General features: G+C 42.7%; 1 protein-coding gene across 8 annotated transcripts in view; it reads right to left on the reverse strand.

Moving 5' to 3' along the window:
* The window catches only part of FHIP1A (FHF complex subunit HOOK interacting protein 1A), a 399,036-nt gene that overhangs the window by 100,674 nt on the left and 284,541 nt on the right, over nt 1-13,821 (reverse strand). The gene's annotated exons all lie outside the window — the stretch shown is intronic.

The raw sequence follows: 13,821 nt of genomic DNA on the forward strand, positions 1-13,821 counted from the left end.
CTCATCATGATCAACTACATCAAAAACATGAAAGTGAAAAAAGACTAAAAAAATACATAAAAATAGTAATAGCTGTTGTGTTCAAAGTAATGACAAGTTCTGGATTTTTTTTAAGCTGTCAAGAACATAATACAGCTTTTAAATTTTAAAATACATTAAATCAGCAGGACTACCGTTGTTCCCCTACAAACAGCATTGATTTGAAGCTTTCAGCCACAGAATGCAGCTCCTCACATGCCCCCGACAGCCCTCCCTACCCTCCTGGATGGGTACCCTCTTCAGTAAAGCATGCATCATAGGAAGGAGAGAAGACCATGAGACACATACCTAGAAGGATCCCCTAACACATGGCATATGTTGAAATTTTAAGCATGAAGAGTTTGAATGGTGTATTTTCTCAAGCCAGAAAAAATTTTTGAGCTAACCAATTACAAAATAAATCCCTAAAGCACAGGGTTTCTGTTTGGGGTAATGAAAAAGTTTTGAAAGTAATAGTGATGGGTGCACAACACTGTGAATGTAGTTAATGCCACTGACTAAAAATGATAAAGATGGCAGAGCTTGTTTTATATATTTATATGTACCACCAAAAAAGAAAAAAATTATTGAAAATTAAAACATAAACAATCTCATGTGACAGTCTAGGTGTTTCTCTCCCTAACTGCTGGCCTTTTAACACTTCCTATCTCTCTCCACCCATCAACACTTAACTTCTACTTTGGTACCTGAAAATTAAAACAATTTTACCTCTCAGCTTCCATTAAACTTTATGACTTGGAATTTCTACAATAAATATCCATTCAAAAATTCACTTCCTTTAAAATGTATACACATGTTAATTCTCAAGCATTTTATCAATGACTTTAAGTTGTTCCTTTTTGCCTTTCTGAACCACACACTCTGTGGAATATGTTTCACTTCAGTCTTACCCTCCTGGCTCAGTTCTAGGACATGCTGTTACATGTTCTGGTATTTAGGTTATAGAATTTTTGCAAGTCACTGCGGAAACTGGCAAAAGAAGAAGGCTACGTCAGCAGGCGTGAGCAATGAGGGAAATTTATTTCTCAGGGAAAAGTCTTAAGTCTTTCCCCTTTCTGAAGCAGAGTAAAAGAACATTTATAGACTAGGCTAGTTATCCTTGTGGATGAATATATTTCTACAGAATCTGTAATCTCCACCGGCTTCCATTATAAGATTAAAAATACTGAAATGCCGAAAACATTACCCCCAAAACCCTTGAGCTGATAGTTTCAATGAGGAAGGCTGTGGTTAGCAGTCACCCAGGACATGCACAGCTCGGGGACTTGTGGCCTAGGTCTTCCCAATGGCCATCCCCTCTTCTTGGCTGCATGGACTGCAGAGTGCCCCCCCAACCTCCATGAACTCCTCCAGGACCCCTCAAAAGCCTGAGGACCTCCACTGTGAGAAACACTGGGATCTGTTGTCCTACTTTCCCTGGGTTTTGACCTTGACAAAGTCTCACAGTGTGGATCGCAGTACCACACTCACCCAAAAGGGGGCACCACCTCAATACAGGATGCTCTCCAGCCCCAAAGCCCCCTTCAAGGCTCCACATTCTAAAGAGCAAATTAGCTCTATACTTATATTAATTCGATAATCTCAAAGTTCACATGTTGAGTTTACTTATGAGAGCTATCTATACAGCAAGGCCTCGGGGTAGAAATGTAATTATACTTCTCATGTGTGCTTAGACTGTCTAAACTATCTGAAACTGGGACTGTGCATTATACATTGATAGTGGCACAGCAAATGAGCTCCATCTTTCTAGAAAGCAATCTGGCAACATGTAACAGAATCTATAAAGTTGTTCCTGCCCTTTGACTTGTTAATCTCACTTTGGGGAAAATGCCTCAAGGAAACAACACAAAGATAATTTAAAATGTTTACACCAGCTATATTTTCAGTAATGAAAAATAAAAAATATTATTGACCCAAATGGTCAAGAATAGGAGAGTTATAACCACAATGTTACATCACCATATACTAATGCTATTAAAAATAAATACAAAATGAATCATATCACTACATGCCAATATATAAGGAGAAATAATTTAAGTTAAAAACTAACTATATTGACAAATAGATCCATAGTTAGAAATGAGTCTGAAGATATAATGAGATTGTAAGGTTAATTAGTTCTTCTTTCCTGTAAATTGATCTAATTTCATAATATAAGTAAAAATAAAAACAAAGTAATTTTGTCCTTATGTCTAGAAAAAGGACCAAACACTGAGTTAAAACAGTAATTAACGGAAACTCCTAACCAGTATAAATTTTCATATATGCATATGTGTTTATTCTACATGCATGCCTTTAAATATTTTAAAATATCTAAATGTATATGTGTAAATATAGAGCAAAACTATTTACATGATCACAAGCCACACTTTTCTCATGGGTTAATCTTCATTTATATTATTTATTCCAAGACACTCCCCTGCAAACAAACCTACTTTTGGTGGGGAGGGGGTCACGAAAAACCCAAAAAAGAGAACTGAAATTTTTATACAGAATGTAAACTACATAGCAGCTTCTACAGTGAAACCTCTCTCTGTATCCCCTATACAGAAGCTCTTCTATACCACCTTCTGGGTTCACGGGCAGAGAAACACGAGAACAGAGCTGTGATAACCCCACCGAGAAAGAAAAGGCTTGTTGGTCATCTGGAACAGGGCCCTTGACTCATTCCCCAGTCTGGCCTGGAGGCTTTACTGCCTGGAAGACTGGTGAGTTACAACCAGGGCCTGTGAGTCACGGAAACAGGACGCTCAGCAAAGTGCTGATCCTGCCTGTGCTGCCACTCGTCTGTAACCTCCCTCTCCGAGGTGTCAGGACGCTCCGGGCCACCTCCCTTTCCCTTTCAGGCAGACACACCCTTGACCTGCTTTTACAAGTGGGCTCTGCGGGCCCACGCCCTGCGCCTGGTTCCCACACTGAAGGGCAGTGCCTCCAAAGCTTCCCGGCCAGACCACAATGGGCACTGAAACGCCAGGAGCTTCTGTTCTGATGCCCCAAGTCAGCCGTCGAGGGGGGTCAGAGCACTTTCGGGTTCTGTCGGCTGATTCCTGATGTGACCCTGACTTTTCCATTTTTCCCTTATGTGGCCTCTTCTCACATCACTCCCACCAAACTCCAACATCCCTGGGCCCCCGATTTTTGCTTGCTGACAGTTTCACTCATCTACTGCAGATCGCTGCTGCTCACAGTGGCATGACCCACTCCCCTGATTACCCACTTACACTCTCCACCTTGCCTCCAACTCCCCAGCCCTGGCTCTTTCTCAGCCATATATGCTTAGTCTCAAGGATTCAGTTTAGGGGACGAAAACACAATTATGGGGGTGGAGAGATCCAAGTAGGAAAATATACTTTGCAAATATTTCCTTTACGTTCACTTTGTTAGGCAGCTTCCCTTGTGGCTCAGCTGGTAAAGAATCCACCTGCAATGCGGGAGACCTGGGTTTGATCCCTGGGTTGGGAAGATCCCCTGGAGAAGGGAAAGGCTACCCACTCCAGTGTTCTGGCCTGGAGAATTCCATGGGGTCGCAAAGAGTTGGACACGACTGAGAAACTTTCACTTTCACTTTTGTTAGGCCAGATACCACTGAACAAACCTAATCAACCCCTGATAAAGCCCATGCTCACTATATTAGCCAGCTAAGATCAGATACAGCACTGTAAATGGTTTTCCAATTATAGCCAGGCATCTGTTGATCTACCAACTGTAACATATACAAGCTTTTGTATATAAACTATATATACACACATGCACACATATAAATATGGAGTCATTTATATATTTGCATAGAACTTACATATATGTGCAAATTCACATTATTAAATTTACATGTATGTAAATATACATATATAAAGTTAATATATATTACATTACATGTATAATGTAAATATAATAAAAATATATATGTAAATTTATATATGTAAGGATATAAATACAAAAAGATCAAAAGCCCAAATCATGTATCACGATTCTAAAAAGAAACAAATACACAAAAAATCAACAGTGTGAGCAATGGTATACAAATTATCATCTGACCAACATAGCTAAGTTTTTAACCTAACTTCAAAGTTATTTGATCTGTAAATATGATGATTATTAGAGCTCAGTAAGACGAACAAATAGCATATTGCTTTCTTTTAGGAATATCAGCTGCTCCTATCCTTAGCTTTAATGATGCCTCCTGTGTTTCAGCGAAAATGGGTCTGAATTTCAAATATGCACAAATTCTAAATAGGAAGCTCAAATGCTTTCAGAATGAAAGATATACATAAATCACATAATCTCACCACACACGAACAAATTCTTCATGATAAAAATCAATGTTTCTCTGACAGGAGATTAGCTTTGACTCCACTTTACTATCATTCTATATCTTATATAAACTCAGGTTATCAATAGATGACTATTTATGCTACTTTGGTTAGAACCTAGTTATTCCAAGAAAGTCACATGAATACAACCACCATACTTCCAAACCCTTTGGAATGCTAACTTAAAGTGGCATTGTGGAAAAAAAACAAGTTACTAAGCAACATTTTCCATCACACAGAAAGAGGACAGGATTTAGTGATCTTAAAGCCAAATTCCATTTAATGTACCAAATTAACTACAACAAAAGCAAATTTCCATTCAGTCCTTGTTTATTACCTTAGCAGCTATGTCCTGCAATTTAGGTATTTCTTACACACCTAATCCCATGGGAGACCTTTACACAATCATTCTTCTTATAGTAAAGTAACAGTATATGTGTAGTTGCAGAACTTGGTTAACGTCGGCTTCAATTCCAAACTATAGAGATGTGTCTAAATCTAGAATTAAACAGGATAAAGCAGAAACTATATCTATATACCATACCTCCTTGAGACCAGAGTAGTACAGTAATCACTATAATACAGAAACATGGCAGGAGGATCAACCAATAAGACAATGTGTAAACTAACCCTTAAGTTGCTGCTGCTGCTGCTAAGTCACTTCAGTCGTGTCCAACTCTGTGCGACCCCACAGACAGCAGCCCACCAGGCTCCTCCATCCCTGGGATTCTCCAGGCAAGAGGACTGGAGTGGAGTGCCATTGCCTTCTCCAACTCTTAAGTTAGGTATACATAATTTTTTTTTCTAAAGTTTCAGTATTAGGGGAGAGACTTAAGAGTAATGATCTGTGTAATAATGTTCCAGAGACCCCTGTAATCCCAAGCACAGCAAAAACAGACTTATCACCAAGCATACAGCAGGAGAGCTTCTGAGATTTCAACAAATTCAACAACGTTAGAGTCTAACAGAGGCACAATTCAATGCCTTGGCCCACTTTGGAAGCATAGCCTTTGTTCTGCTTTACTTTCTACTGTCAAGTCTAGAGATACTTAGAAAGCTGAGGAGAGAGACATATAATTTTTAAATATTAACAAATATCACTTTACTAAGAAAGATATTGAGAAGACTGATCACAGAGTCCTCTAACATTTTGCAGTCTTTCATCTCTTAAAGACTTCACATAATTTCCCTCTGTTATTTAGTCTATGACGAGGCACAGACCAGAAGAGTGAAGATGAACAGAGCAAGAGAGTGAATTTCACAGGGAACAGACTGAAATTCCCTAGCTGTGAAATCAGGGAGTGCTGACCTCAAAGCCATCTTCACTGTGATCTCTCTGCTTCTTCAGTGGAGTCAGGCTACTTGGGCCTCTGTGCAGGTTACCATATTTAGGACATATTATCTATTCTTCATTATGATAGGAAGACAGTTCACTTCATCAAGCCAGATTCAGTTTTTTTCTCAGCCCCATCCCCTCCAAGAAGAAACCGGCTACTAAATCCACTAGCGTTTCTCTATCATCACCATTACACTATCTGAGCTCTGATATGCTCTTAGCTTAAAAAATTATATAACAGCTTATTTTCTGGAGGCTGAAAGTAGTATGGAGAAGCTCTGCACTATTAAGAAGCACACAGAATTGTGCATTTCTCATTTCTAATTGAGTTTGTTTAACCTCTGGTCTCTTGGTTTTAAGAGCAGACATCATTTAGTATATGACTAATTCAATATGTGAAAGGAAAGGATAGAGAAAGAATAGAGAAAACGCCATAAAGCTTTACAAATAAAAATGTGCCATTAAGAATAACAGAGGGAGGGTGTTAGCTCATACAGCAATACAGTTGGATAGTTCATTATCTGATGGACCAATGCTGCTTATGTCTTTCTCTCTCTTCCATTCAGGAGAAGCAAAGGCAAGAGATAAAAATAATAATCTGCTAGACTATATGTTCTTCTAGACGACTATAAAAACTAAACACATTCTGACTCTTTCTCTCTGAAGTCTAAAGATCTTACCAGTGGCAAATTATAGCAAATGTTTTAATACTGGTGTCTGTTTTCCAAGTCTCTTAACTCTTCTACAGTTATATTTCAAATTTCCTGTCTTTCAGCTCAATAATTTATTAAACATCTACATCTACATATGCCTACAATATTCTTGGCACTGTTTTGTGAACTACAAATAAGTGGTGGTGAGGAGCTTGTAATGAGACTCGGAAGAAGATATTATACAGATGCTTTTCATAAAAGGGGGTGGGTGTGACTGTGCAAGAACACCCAAGATGCTGCCGGAGCACAGAGCGGGAGTACAAAAGAGGGCAGAGGAGGTTTCCTGGAGGAAACGATGTTCCAAACGAGGCGTGCACAAGAAGGCACCAGCCAGAGGGAGGCATCCTCCAGGCAGAAAGAAGAGGAAGTGCCTGAGCCAGAGAGGCGGGGAACAGCATCAGGTGTGATGCCAGGAGAAGGAATGGCAAGGAACTCCAAGTAATTCTGCGATGTTGGAGATTAAATGAGAGACGAGGAGTGAAAGACGCCATGACATAAAGAACCCTATCTCCCAGCTTGGCATGTAAGTGGCCAGCAGCCACTGAAGTGTCCAATTACAGGAATGCCCTGGACAGACCTGGGATTTAGATTCATTGCCCTGGCTACCATGGCAGAAAATGACATCTCAGGAGATGACAGGATGTATAGGCCAGAGGCTACTTCCTACAGCCTGGATTCTCCAGTGTCCATCACTCTGGATGTCCACCATAGAACTATCCGGAGGACGCCCTGAGGTCACTGGACCCTGGAACCAGTTAGGAAACTCAAGTGCACCAGTGGCACTCAAGGTCTCTCCTTGGTGACCCCTCTGAATCATGGACAGCCTTGGATGAAGGGTGGGTGAATAACTTGCAGTCCTTGACAGATTGGAAAGTGTTGGTGGGTAAGTGGATACCCCTTAAGTAGAAGCTCCCAGTAAACAGGAGAACAGAATATGTCAGATATATGTTAGTTATGATTAATTCTTTCTGGAACTCTTCTTGCTTTTTTGATGATCCAGCAGATGTTGGCAATTTGATCTCTGGTTCCTCTGCCCTTTCTAAAACCAGCTTGAACATCTGGAAGTTCACGGTTCACGTATTGCTGAAGCCTGGCTTAGAGAATTTTGAGCATTACTTTACTAGCGTGTGAGATGAGTGCAATTGTGCAGAAGTTTGAGCATTCTTTGGCAAAGACTTTCTTTGGGATTGGAATGAAAACTGACCTTTTCCAGTCCTGTGACCATGGCTGTTTTCCAAATTTGCTGGCATATTGAGTGCAGCACTTTCACAGCATCATCTTTCAGGATTTGAAATAGCTCAACTGGAATTCCATCATCTCCACTAGCTTTGTTCGTAGTGATGCTTTCTAAGGCCCACTTGACTTCACATTCCAGGATGTCTGGCTCAAGGTGAGTGATCACATCATTGTGCTTATCTGGGTTGTGAAGACCTTTTTTGTACAGTTCTTCTGTGTATTCTTGCCACCTCTTCTTAATATCTTCTGCTTCTGTTAGGTCCATACCATTTCTGTCCTTTATCGAACCCATCTTTGCATGAAATGTTCCCTTGGTATCTCTAATTTTCTTGAAGAGATCTCTAGTCTTTCCCATTCTGCTGTTTTCCTGTTTCTTTGCATTGATTGCTGAGGAAGGCTTTCTTATCTCTCCTTGCTATTCTTTGGCACTCTGCATTTAAATGGGAATATCTTTCCTTTTCTCCTTTGCTTTTCCCTTCTCTTCTTTTCACAGCAATTTGTGAGGCCTCCTCAGACAACCACTTTGTCTTTTTGCATTTCTTTTCCATGGGGATGGTCTTGATCCCTGTCTCCTGTACAATGTCACGAACCTGCATCCATAGTTCATCAGGCACTCTGTCTATCAGATCTAGTCCCTTAAATCTATTTCTCACTTCTACTGTATAGTCATAAGGGATTTGATTTAGGTCATACCTGAATGGTCTAGTGGTTTTCCCTTCTTTCTTCAATTTCAGTCTGAATTTGGCAATAAGGAATTCATGATATGAGCTACAGACAGCTCCCGGTCTTGTTTTTGCTGACTATATAGAGCTTCTCCATCTTTGGCTGCAAAGGATATAATCAGTCTGATTTCGGTGTCGATCATCTGGTGATGTCCATGTGTAGAGTCTTTTCTTGTGTTGTTGGAAAGACAGAAAGACATCTATTTCTGCTTTATTGACCATGCCGAAGCCTTCAACCGTGTGGATCACAATAAACTGTGGAAAATTCTGAAAGACATGGGAATACCAGACCACCTGACCTGCCTCTTAAGAAACCTATATGCAGGTCAGGAAGCAACAGTTAGAACTGGACATGGAACAACAGACTGGTTCCAAATAGGAGAAGGAGTATGTCAAGGCTGTATATTGTCACCCTGCTTATTTAACTTATATGCAGAGTACATCATGAGAAACACTGGGCTGGACGAAGCACAAGCTGGAATCAAGATTGCTGGGAGAAATATCAATAACCTCAGATATGCAGGTGACACCACCCTTATGGCAGAAAGTGAAGAGGAACTAAAGAGCCTCTTGATGAAAGTGAAAGAGGAGAGTGAAAAAGTTGGCTTAAAGCTCAGCATTCAGAAAACTAAGATCATGGCATCTGGTCCCATCATTTCATGGGAAATAGATGGAGAGACAGTGGAAACAGTGTCAAGACTTTATTTTTTGGGGCTCCAAAATCACTGCAGATGGTGATTGCAGCCATGAAATTAAAAGATGCTTACTCCTTGGAAGGAAAGTTATGACCAACCTAGATAGTGTATTAAAAAGCAGAGACATTACTTTGCCAACAAAAGTCCATCTAGTCAAGGCTATGGTTTTTCCAGTGGTCATGTATGGATGTGAGAGTTGGACTGTGAAGAAAGCTGAACACCGAAAAATTGATGCTTTTGAACTATGGTGTTGGAAAAGACTCTTGAGAGTCCCTTGGACTGCAAGGAGATCCAACCAGTCCATCCTAAAGGATATCAGTACTGGGTGTTCACTGAAAGGACTGATGCTGAAATTGAAACTCCAATACTTTGGCCACCTGATGCAAAGAGTTGACTCATTGGAAAAGACCCTGATGCTGGGACTGACTGGGGGTAGGAGAAGGAGATGACAGAGGATGAGATGGCTGGATAGCATCACCGACTCGATGGACATGAGTTTGAGTAAACTCTGGGAGTTGGTGATAGACAGGGAGGCCTGGCGTGCTGCGATTCATGGGGTCACAAAGAGTTGGACACGAGTGAGCGACTGAACTATGATGAATTTGTACTGAAGAGAATTTGTCCTAAACAGAACTTTGGACACCACTGACTTTTGCTCACCTCATCTTCCCTAATCTAACATCTGCAAAAGCATGGTACTTGCTGGCTATTGGAACACTCCAGTGAACAGAACGTAGTCACACCATTCTATCTGTATCACATTTCCTACCAGCCTTACAGGTTTCCTTGGGTTGCCCAGGGGAACCTGGGGGCTACATGACACCAGTTGCAGGAGTTTATGTCAGATTGCAGCTCATTTCCCAGTGCTCTGCAACTGCTTGTCATCTGAATCAGTCTCCAGCCTTAACAACTCACAGCAAAGCGTTAGCATGAAACTCCAAAAACAATAAACAAACAGCATTTATTTTTATCAACTGAAAGTCTCATTCCTTATCTCAAACTTAGCACCATAGCTCTGCCTTGCCCTGATTTCCTCACCATTTTTTTTAAACCATTCAAAAAAGCCAAAGCTGATCATTTGCTCCTAATACCCTCCCTTCATAAAGGAAAAAAAAAATATTCTTATCCTTTCTATCATCAAAACCTTTTCCCACAGTCAAGCTAACAAAATCTCACTTCCTGGTTGCCACAGGCCATTTCTATCCATAATAGTCCCTTCCCTTAGTTCCTATGATCAGTATTATTCATTTTATAATAATGTATCTCATGATGTCATCCAAACTAGCTTAACAGTTCTTTAAAAGCCTAGGCTGGTGGTCGACAATACAGTGGAGGAGTAGGTTGACAAGATGGTGGAATGGAGTACATCTCTCCCCATGGATGCATCGACAATACATCTTCAGATGCAGAATTTCTCACCGAGCAAAAGGTGAATACTAGCAGGAGTCCCTGACCACCCTAAAGGAATATACCGATCCATGAAAAACTCGGTAGGACAAAGGAAGGAAGGAGGAAGGAGGATGAGAGAGAGCAGGACGTTCTGCAGCCAGGGGTGGGGGAGCTGAAGCACGGGGCGATCCTTGAATCCAGAACATTCGGTTGGAACAGAAGAGAAGCATCTGAAGCCATCAGAGAGTAAAGCAGCCAATGTGTGAACGTCTCAGTGGAGTGAGAACCACACAGTTGATCCATGCCGGGGCCGTACATACCCCGGACAGGGATGGGAATCCACCAGAAGGCGCAGCGGCTGGGAGCTGGAGAATGGGGATTGGAGGGCAATCCGGGGGCGAGGGCTGCTGTTGACTGCGGGGCCAGAAGGAACGGGAATAAAGAAATCCGCGGCGGGGAGTGCCTTTGGAGGAACGCTGGGCAGCCATGAAGATAAGGCGCTACTGCTGAGTCACACACAGAGGGAGGAGCCATCAGCTGAGGCCTCTCTCTCCACACGCAGCTGACCAATGGAAAAAGTCTCCAGAGAGCGTAGTCCTGGGAGTGCCTGCTGGGCTCAGCAACAGAGAAGGACCCCAGCCAGGGCTGCCCTTGGAGTGCCTGCTGGACTGAGCCACAGAGAAGGACCCCAGCCAGGGCTGCCCTTGGAGTGCCTGCTGGGCTGAGTGACACAGAAGGACCCCAGCCAGGACTGCCCTTGGAGTGTCTGCTGGGCTGAGCCACATAGAAGGACCCCAGCCAGGGGTGCCCTTGGAGTGCCTGCTGGGCTGAGCTGCAGAGAAGGACCCCAGCCAGGGCTGCCCTTGGAGTGCCTGCTGGGCTGAGCCACAGAGAAGGACCGGCCAGGGCTGCCCTTGGAGTGACTGCTGGACTGAGCCGCAGAGAAGGACCCCAGCCAGGGCTGCCCTTGGAGTGCCTGTTGGGCTGAGCCGCAGAGAAGGACCCCAGCCAGGGCTGCCCTTGGAGTGACTGCTGGGCTGAGCCGCAGAGAAGGACCAGCCAGGGCTGCCCTTGGAGTGCCTGCTGGGCTGAGCCACAGAGAAGGACCAGCCAGGGCTGCCCTTGGAGTGCCTGCTGGGCTGAGCGACACAGAAGGACCAGCCAGGGAGGTCCTTTGAGCAGCAGCTGCCAGGAGCTAGAAAAGAATCCTAATAGAACCATATCTCCTGCACCTGTGGCCCCTGGCTTCCCTGTGCACCGGGCACAGCCAGGGTCCCCGCGATCCAAGCCGCCACACCACCTCTACCTGGTCCTCACTGGGCAGATGGAAGTCCTCTAGGGCAGCCTCAGAAGCAAACTCCTGTGGGTGACCCATATGTGAGGGAGGGCTGAAGCCACAGTTGAGCTCCAGGGGTGGACTGCCTAAGGAAGAGGATCCGAATCTTTCCACTAGCTGTACAAGTTACAGATTAAATCCACGTCATCAACTAGGTAGACTGTCGATGGAATATACAAAAGGACAACGACTGTTCCCACAAAAGAAAAGGCTCTGGCTCTGGCAGCTGTGGACAATGGAGGCAAGCACATGCAGGAGTAGGGTCAGATTAGAGTCTGAGCTGACCCCACAGAAGGTGCAGAGATGAGCCCTCCCCAGTGCTGGAAGGCTTCCCGGGGAGGCAGAGGTGGACTGTGACTCACAGCAGCAGAAAAAACACCGACAGCTGAAATCTGAGAAAAATATTCTTATTTTGATTCATTCTGCAGTTGATTCTAGATGTTCTTCACTTTCTTTTCCTCCGTTGTGGTGGTTGTTCTTTTTATTATTATCTATTTAGGCTGTTGGAAACTTTTTAATAACATTTTTAAATTTTCTTTTCTATTTTTCTACTTTGGCTTTCTATGGATTTGTATGGGGTTTGTTTGGGAGGGGTTCTTTTCTTATTGTTGCTTGTTATTCAGTTGCTAAGTTGTGTCCAGCTCTTTGTGACCCCATGGACTGTAGCCCACCTGGCTCCTCTGTCCATGGGATTTCCCAGGCAAGAATACTGGAGTGGGTTGCCATTTCCTTCTCCAGGGGATCTTCCTGACCCAGAGATTGAACCTGCATCTCCTGCTTGACAGATGGATTCTCTACCACTGAGCCACCTGGGAAGCTGTTTCTGATTGTAGTTTTTCTTTAATATATGTAGACCTTCTTTTACATATTTCTATTTACCTTTGCTTTCCTATTTTTTCTTTTTTTTCCCACCACATTTGTTTGTTTGTGTTCTTTGCTTTATTCCTCCGTTGGCACTCTGCTTTGGTCTTGTTTTCTGTTTTGTGTTTTAGTTAGTTTTGTTTTGTTCTTGTTAATTTTAATTGGTTGATATCATTTTTGGTTTCCTTTACTCACCTGATCACCCTCTTGTACCTCATTTTCTTTAGACAGTTTTGCTTTCGTTTGTGTGTGTGTGTCTGTGCATGTTCATTTGTTTTTGTTTCTCTTTGTCTGAATTTGCTTTTACCATTTGTTTCAGCTTCATTTTTTTGTTTCTTGGGGAAGGGTTTTTGGTGTTTAGTTGTTTTGGGGGGGTTCTTTTTGGGGGTTTGGTGTTTTAGGTTTTTGTTTTCTTTTTGTCTTCTCAGGGTTTTTTTGTTTGTTTGTTTTAATACCCTTTATTTCCAAAACAGTTTGTGGGATCTTGGTTCCAAAAGTTGGGCCTGAGTCTCTGGAGGGGATGTCTGAGTCTAGGACACTAGACTGCCAGAGAACTCCTGACCCCAGGGAATATTAATCAGTGAGACTCCCAAGAAGGTCTCCATCTGAATCCAAGACCCAGCACCACCCAACTGTCTGCAGCACCCAGCACTGGACGCCTCACCCAGACAACAGCAAGACAAGAACATAAACATAAGCAGAGAGGCTGCCCACAGACACCCCAAACACACCACCTCAAACAACCCTGTCCACCTGAGGGAAAAACTCATCCCCTGCCACTAGAGCGCAAGCACAAGTCCCTCCCAACACGAAGCCTGTACAGGCCCCTGGACCAGCCTCATCCACCAGGGGCAGAGACCAGAGCAAGAAGAGCCTTGACCCCATGGCCTAGGGAAAGGAAACCCAAAACAGTCAGTTAGACAAAATGAAAAGACAGAGAAATAGTACGCAGATGAAGAACAACAAGAAACTCACAAGACAGAATATACAAAGAGAAAACAGACAAACTACCTGAAAAAGAATTCAGAGTAATGACAGTAAAGATACAAAATCTCAATAATACAAGGGAGAAAACATAAGAATCATATAATACATTTAAAAAGGACCTAAAAGAAACAGAGAATAAACAAACAGTGACAAACAACACAATTACTGAATTTACAAATATTCTAGAAGAAATAAAT

The sequence above is a fragment of the Odocoileus virginianus genome, chromosome 12, assembly GCF_023699985.2.
Source record: "Odocoileus virginianus isolate 20LAN1187 ecotype Illinois chromosome 12, Ovbor_1.2, whole genome shotgun sequence".
NCBI lineage: Eukaryota > Metazoa > Chordata > Mammalia > Artiodactyla > Cervidae > Odocoileus > Odocoileus virginianus.